We start from the raw sequence: 7,080 nt of genomic DNA on the forward strand, positions 1-7,080 counted from the left end.
TTTGACAAACTCAATATCGAAGTTATATTGACTGAGCTACATTATCCATCTCACCATGGCAGCGTCTTCAAAATCACACTTGTGAATGGCATATTTTAATGCTTGGCAGTCTGTTTTAATGGTGAATTTGGTGTAAATGACAAAATCTCTGAATTTTTCTATGCCCAAACAAACTGCTCTAAGTTCCTTCTTAAGACTGGACCAATTCAACTGATTCTTGGCCCATAATCCAGAAGCATATTGACAGATTTCAATTTCATTTTTACTGCTGGGGTTTTTCTGGCACAAAACTGCTCCCCATCCTTCATAGCTAGCATCTGTCATAATGATTTTCTCCCATTCTTCTCTGATAGGGGAGAGAGGCTGGATGTTTCTTACCTTTTCCTTTATCTTTTGCACTGCTTTGGTGCAGTCCTCATTCCATGGGATCGGGTCCTTCTGAAGCCTTTTATTTAATAACTTCCTTTCTTGTGCACAATGCTTCAGAAACTTAGAAATATAGTTTAAGCTTCCCAGAAATCTCTGCAACTGTGTTTTGTCCTTAATTTCATCAGGGAAGTGATCAACAAAATTCAAACTTCTTTGGATTACAGTATAAGATCCATACTGTATATTGTAACCCAAAAAATCTATCAATGGCCGGAACAACTTCATTTTGGATTCTGACAATACAATACCCATCTCTTTGACTCTGCGGAGAAAGATCTTTAAGTGTTTGATATGGTCAGCTATATTATCAGAATGAATCAATAAATCATCTATATACTTTTTCAGGAATTCTTCCATTCCTTCAAAAGTTTCATCCATTATTCTCTGAAAAGCTGAAGGGGCGTTGATTAAGCCGAATGGCATAATGTTCCATTCATAATGCCCTTCAGGTACAGAGAATGTTGTTTTCCATTTGTCTTCCTCTTTTATCCCTACTTGCCAAAAACCAGATTTGAGATCAAATTTGGAGAAAATTTTTGACTTTGATATTTGGGCAAGTATAGAGGACGGCTTGGGCAAAGGATATGCATCATAGTCCAATATACTATTCAGAGGTTTATAGTTTACCACTAACCTTGGCTTACCTCTGGCTATTTCAGCATGTTTATTTACATAAAATGCAAAACATGCTATAGGGCTCTTACTTTTCCTGATGAGTCCTTTCTTCAAGAGATCCTTGATTTCTTCTCTGCAAAGCTTCATCTGTTCTTCATTCATTGCCACTGCCTTGGATCTCCTCAATTTCCCACTGAAATCTTTCTTAAGAGGAAGTTCTACTTCCTGTTTCTTGATATGCCAGAAAGCATTCGGGTCGTCTGAGCAACACTCTTTAAATTTAGCAGTGAGATCTGCTATTTCAGAGGCATACTTTCCATTATCCAGATGCTCCTCTGTCTTCAGTATTTCCCTTTTAACTTCCATTTTTGCCAGAAAATTTTCCATTCTCTCAATCCTTTTAATCCTAATAGGAGAATTAGAATTAATGAACGGAAAAAAGATTTCTTTATTTTCAAGGCTGATAAAATATCCATACCTCTGGGTTTTTTCATCAAATTTAGCTCCATGCATACTGAAATTCTGAAAGAATGGAGTCCCAAGATACATAGCACAATCCAGTCCTGGGACGACGGGACAAACCAAATGAACTCCAACCTTTTCTGTAAGCAGAACATCGATTTCTGCTTCATGCTTGGTGGGGATATCACCACTTGCTGTAATCACTCTTGGACATGTTGTTGGCCTCCGATGGTGCATGCCAACAACAGTATCACTGACTATATTTAATCTGGAACCAGTATCCATAAGAACTTTCCAAAACTCATACTGATTTCCAATCTTTACCTTCATTTTGACACAATACATGACATCCCTGTTCATGCTATTGCATCCAAAATCCGTTCTTGCTTTTTCCTCTTCTTCTTCTGCATTTCCTCCTGGCCTAGTTTCTGTCATTACTGGATTCATATGGGATGTCCAGTTTTCTGTTTTTCCCGAAACAGGGCCTTGAGATGAAGTGGCAGGAGATGCATGTGCATTCATCATCCTTAGACTTAGCTCATTGTGTTTTTCCACACAGAATCTCCTATTCTCCTTTATGGCCTTTCTTAATTCTTTAATTGCCTGATGGACTGCAGGCAAGGTCTGTGGAAGATCCTCTCCAAAATCTTCATTTTGAAACTGTCTGGTTAAAGCTTCCATTGAGAAGAGGGTAGCTGGAGGTACATACCCTTTGTTTGGAGAATTTTTAGAACTAGAAGGCGTTTTCTTCAAATGTTCTGTTAACAAAGATCCGTACATATTCTTCATCTGTGGGTCAGTAGCAGCCATCATCTATGCAAAGATATTTTTGCTGATTTCATCATAATCAGTCTTCATCATTCTGACTGCATTACATGTACAAATATCAGGGTCATCACAATCACAATATTTACATTCTGTACAATGTGGGTCATTACAAAATTCTTCATCAGATGATTCTTCTGAATCAACAAAGTTAAAATCATTTTCAGATCCAGAATCAGAAGATACAAGCTCATCACAGCTGCTTGGAAGATCAAAAGAATTTATCTTTCCTTTTTTATTTCTATACTGAACTTTTTTCTTAGATGAATCCTTCTTTTTGTTTGGACAGTTTGGAGCTGTGTGGCCTTTTTTGTTACAATTGTAACAGATTATTTCTCTGTCTTTGGAAAACATTTTTGTATGCTTGTATGGTTTTGCTTTGTGATGTTTTCCTTTTTGTTTTTCTTGGTAAATCTGGGAATTCTTCTTGAAATGTCTTTTCTTTCTTCTCTTATGCCCCTCAGAATTGCCAGCTTTACCAAGGTGCCATTGTTTACAGAGTTGCTGATAACCATGAGGCTTTTTGGGGTTAGTGGCTGCTCTAGCAATCTTCATTTGTGAGCACAATTCAACAATGATAGCTTTTACAGCTTGCCTGATTATGCCAAATTTATAATCACCAACCTTCCCTGGTAGTTTGTTGACAATAGCAGAAGAAACCCATTGGGGAAGGGATGCAACAAAAATTTCCTTCCATTTTGGCTCAAGAATGAGATCTGGAGTCAATGTGTGCAATCTGTGAAGGAATTCATTAAAGTACTCATCAAAGTGCTGCATATTATGCAGTTTCATGGCCAGCAGAGTAATTGTCATAATATCATTGGTTATCTGGGGGAAACCAATGAAATTGACAGTAATTGCATAGAGGAGTTTTCCTATCATATTGCTGACAGGCATGTGAGTGACAGGGTCTATGTGAGTAGTGCCATCCTCATTTAGGACAACAGCTTGTTCCCAATCAGCAAGGAGACTTGGCTCTTTTAATGTCTCAGCTTTTAGCCAAGAATCTAATGTACCCTCAAATCCTCCAATTATTCTTCTTGTGGCATTAGTAGGACCTATATCATCTGCAAGATAAGTCCTATAGCAAACAAGCATGGAATGTAATACAGACATGATTTCAGCTTCAGTGCAATTGTCAATATTCCATGAGTAGGTAGAATTTGCAGACCAATCCTTATGATATTCTGATTTCATAAGGTCTCTGCGATCAGGAGCAGGATTCCATGTAGTCTCCCATCTCGATCTGGAAGATGTAGCATTGACCTGGTCTTTGTCTTCATCAGACTGCTCTTGGTCTGATATAGAGAAGTTATTGATACATGCTTCAAGGTCTTCAATTTGTGGTTCTGCTTCTATCTTATGAAGACTCATGTCAAACAATGATGCTTCTATCTTATGAATACTTGTATCAAAACTTTCTTCTTCATTTTTAGTGGATGAATCCTCAAACATGAAATTAGAGGATTCAGGCTTGCTTGATTCTTCAGTTTCTTTGGATTGTTTTATGGCAGGATGTGGGCTAAAGAAACTGGGATTTGCAAACAAAGAATATGGATGAGAGGAAGTAGGAGGTGGAAAGGTTATAGAACTGGGTGTTCTGATGAGGCTTTCCACAGAAGGGGTGATGGAATATGGAACAGAAGTCTTGGGTTCTGAAAATATAGTTGCAGATTTATAAGCTTCAACCCTAGGCTTCTTTTTCAGGGATTCTATCCCTTGAGATACTTCCCAAACCTGTTTTTTGACAAAGTCTAGAGAAGTATTGATCTTTACTATTTCTTTTCCATGAGCAGAGGTAGCTTCATGGGTCTTCTTTTCTATCTGGCCTGTTTGTAGAGACAACCTGTCAAGGCTCTTAGCAAGAGCTTTATCATTTTCTGCTAGAGTAGTTACACTGCTATTCAAACAAACTGTATTATAATCCTGTTTTCTCAAAATACTTTCAAGCATAGTCTTCATTTCAGAATTAGCAGCTTCAATACTCACAAATTTAGAGCTAACAAATTTTTCAAGGCTAGACAGAGCCAGATTGGTCCAGTTGGTAGCAGCAACTGAGTCTCTTGCTGCTAATGAGGGATCATCAGCATGAGATGGAAGTAATTTGTACAATTTTCCATCTTGACTTCTTATCACAAAATTTTTCCAAGGGGGAAACTCTGTGTCTGTTTCCAAGAGGTTTCCATCAAGGAGTTCCCACTTGTGTTTATTTGGAGTTCCAGTCCGTATCATATTTACTTGGAGCTGAGAACAAATTCTTCTTAGTAATTTCTCTCCTTCAATTTGAATAGCAATCAGAGGTCTAGGAATATTTGGCTTATTCATCATACTCTGAATTTTAGGCTGAAATACATGGGCCTTTAAAGGAGGAGGAATCACTACTGGATTTTCTTTCAATTTTTCTTCTACAAATTTCTCTGGATCCTTGATTCTTTTTTGCTTGGCCTGATTTCTGAATTGTTTCATCAAGGATTGTTCAATTATATTTGCAGAAGGGTAATACCATTCATAGAATGATATCCATTGGTTTTCTGCCTTCATCCATTCTTTCCATTTTTCAACATTCTGTCTATTGAAGGCAGGGCGATCATCTCCTGGAAGAAGCATCACTTCTTCGAAATACAAATGTTCCTTTTCATGTGTGAACATGTCCCAATTGAACATTTTCTTTTTCCATTGATCATCCAGATCATATGGACTTATACCCTTATAAATCTTTAAAAAGGCAACTATCTCTGAATAAGAAGGAATTTCTACATGCTTTGGAATTCTATCAATAGGATTTCTTCTGTATTCAGGAATAGGTGAAGAATCAACATAGCCCAAACCATAAGTGGAAGAACTAGAAACTATATGTACAAGTAGTTCTTTTTGTGGGTTAAATAATACAACTTTTTTGTAACTTTCCTCAGAGGATTCAGACGGAGAAGTGAATCTGATCATATTGATCCTGTGACGATCTGGTGACTCACCATGTGGTGTTGGTGGTTCTGAGGAGAATTGGAAAAATGTTTTTGAGCAGTGTGGATGGTCACAGACTGAGCTGAATGGCTGAGATGGGCCTGGCTGTGAAAATAATCTTCTGATGGAATCATACACTGCTTGGTCAATTACAAATTGCGGAGGTGCAGAGGTTTGAGCAGGATGTAATTGGCTTATTGTAGTTGGAACAACAGAGACAGAAACAGAGGGTCCACCACGCTGAACTGTGTTAACTCTGGGAAATCGGGTAGTAACTTTACCATCTATTTCTGTGATGATTGACTGGGCTGCAGCAACAGGTTTCTTTACTGGTTTACCCCAATTTGTTACCCAATCGTCAGGAGGACATAGATCATTACGGGAAACATATACTGGTGCTACAGGATTACAAGATGAGTCATATTGGATGAGAGTGACTCGGCCTTCATCTTTGTCAGGGGTATGTAATACAACAGGAATTGTTGTATTATAGAATCGGACACAGGTGATATAAAATATGGCCAAATTTTTTGATTTTGTTTTGAAGTTTTCATATCCTGCAGTCTGAATACCTAATGTTAGGCATTGCAGGACATTTGGGTCATCTAATGCAACAGAAAAGTCTGGGAAAACATCATACTATACAGGGCCTTCGGCGAGGCTTGTTTCTATGCCACCTATCATAGCTTGTGTAAATGTAGTCCATCGATTATCGAATAGGGCTGAGAATACATACGCCTTTTGGCCTTTTCTATGTAATGCATTCAGTCCTATCCTCACCATCCCCAGATGGGCGTACTGATAACCAGCTTTGAGCGCTGCTTTGATATGTTTGGCCTCTAGGAGAGAGATGGTCAACATAGCATTCAATGTTAAATAAGCTTTGATGGATTTCTCTTTGATTTTAACTGACTGAGGGCACGGAAATTAAAAGAGGAAAGTCCTCGATAAACATCATGAGGAGAGACTGGTGGAAGTTTCCAATTTACAGTTGGGTCTGTTTCTTCTTGCTCAATTATTGCAGAATTACCAGAAGTAGATTCAGAACGACATAGACCTTCTAAGCCAGATCTTAATTCATCTTCAGTTTTGAGAGAGGTTTCACACACAAAGAATTGTTTTTGAGAATATAAAGAATTGTTATATATAGTTATTGTTGGTTTGTTTTTTCTAAATATTCTTTTATCTCTCTTCTGTTTTGTTTTATGTTTAAATGATTTTGCTTTACATATTACTAATTGAAAAATGACTCATAGCACACACTAGATGTTTCATATTGCTATCAATGTTCTAATAATCCAAAATAAATACAAATGTGTTGCTTGACTTGAATGGCTATGCATTCTTGTACCATCATATGCACATACAACCATTGTTTGGCATGCCAATATAGAGTTACATTTATGCTTCAGATTACAGAAATACAACAAAATGATCAAACATATTTAGTTTTTAACATGCTAGTGCAAAGGCGATATCTTGCTTTGGATTGTATAGAATTTACACATAAAAAGTGGTTTTTCTTAGGACACTCTATATTAAAAACATAATGGGTACGATAAAATGAGAGAATAAGGATTCACAAAGAATGAGTGGACAAAATCCGATTTGTTTATATTGGCACTACAACTTTGGGAAGCTGGTTGGTCACGTAATCTTTCTAGATACACATTTTAGAATACACAATGCCTTTTCCTCAAGTCCAGAACTAAGGTGGTTGTTGTTCCTCTTTGTTTTTGTAATATAGTTATTAATTTTTGTTACAACATGATACAACTACCCCAATTC

Source organism: Pinus tabuliformis, chromosome X (assembly GCF_031772625.1).
Source record: "Pinus tabuliformis cultivar Carrire ecotype Pingquan chromosome X, CPIR1, whole genome shotgun sequence".
NCBI classification, from domain to species: Eukaryota; Viridiplantae; Streptophyta; class Pinopsida; order Pinales; family Pinaceae; genus Pinus; species Pinus tabuliformis.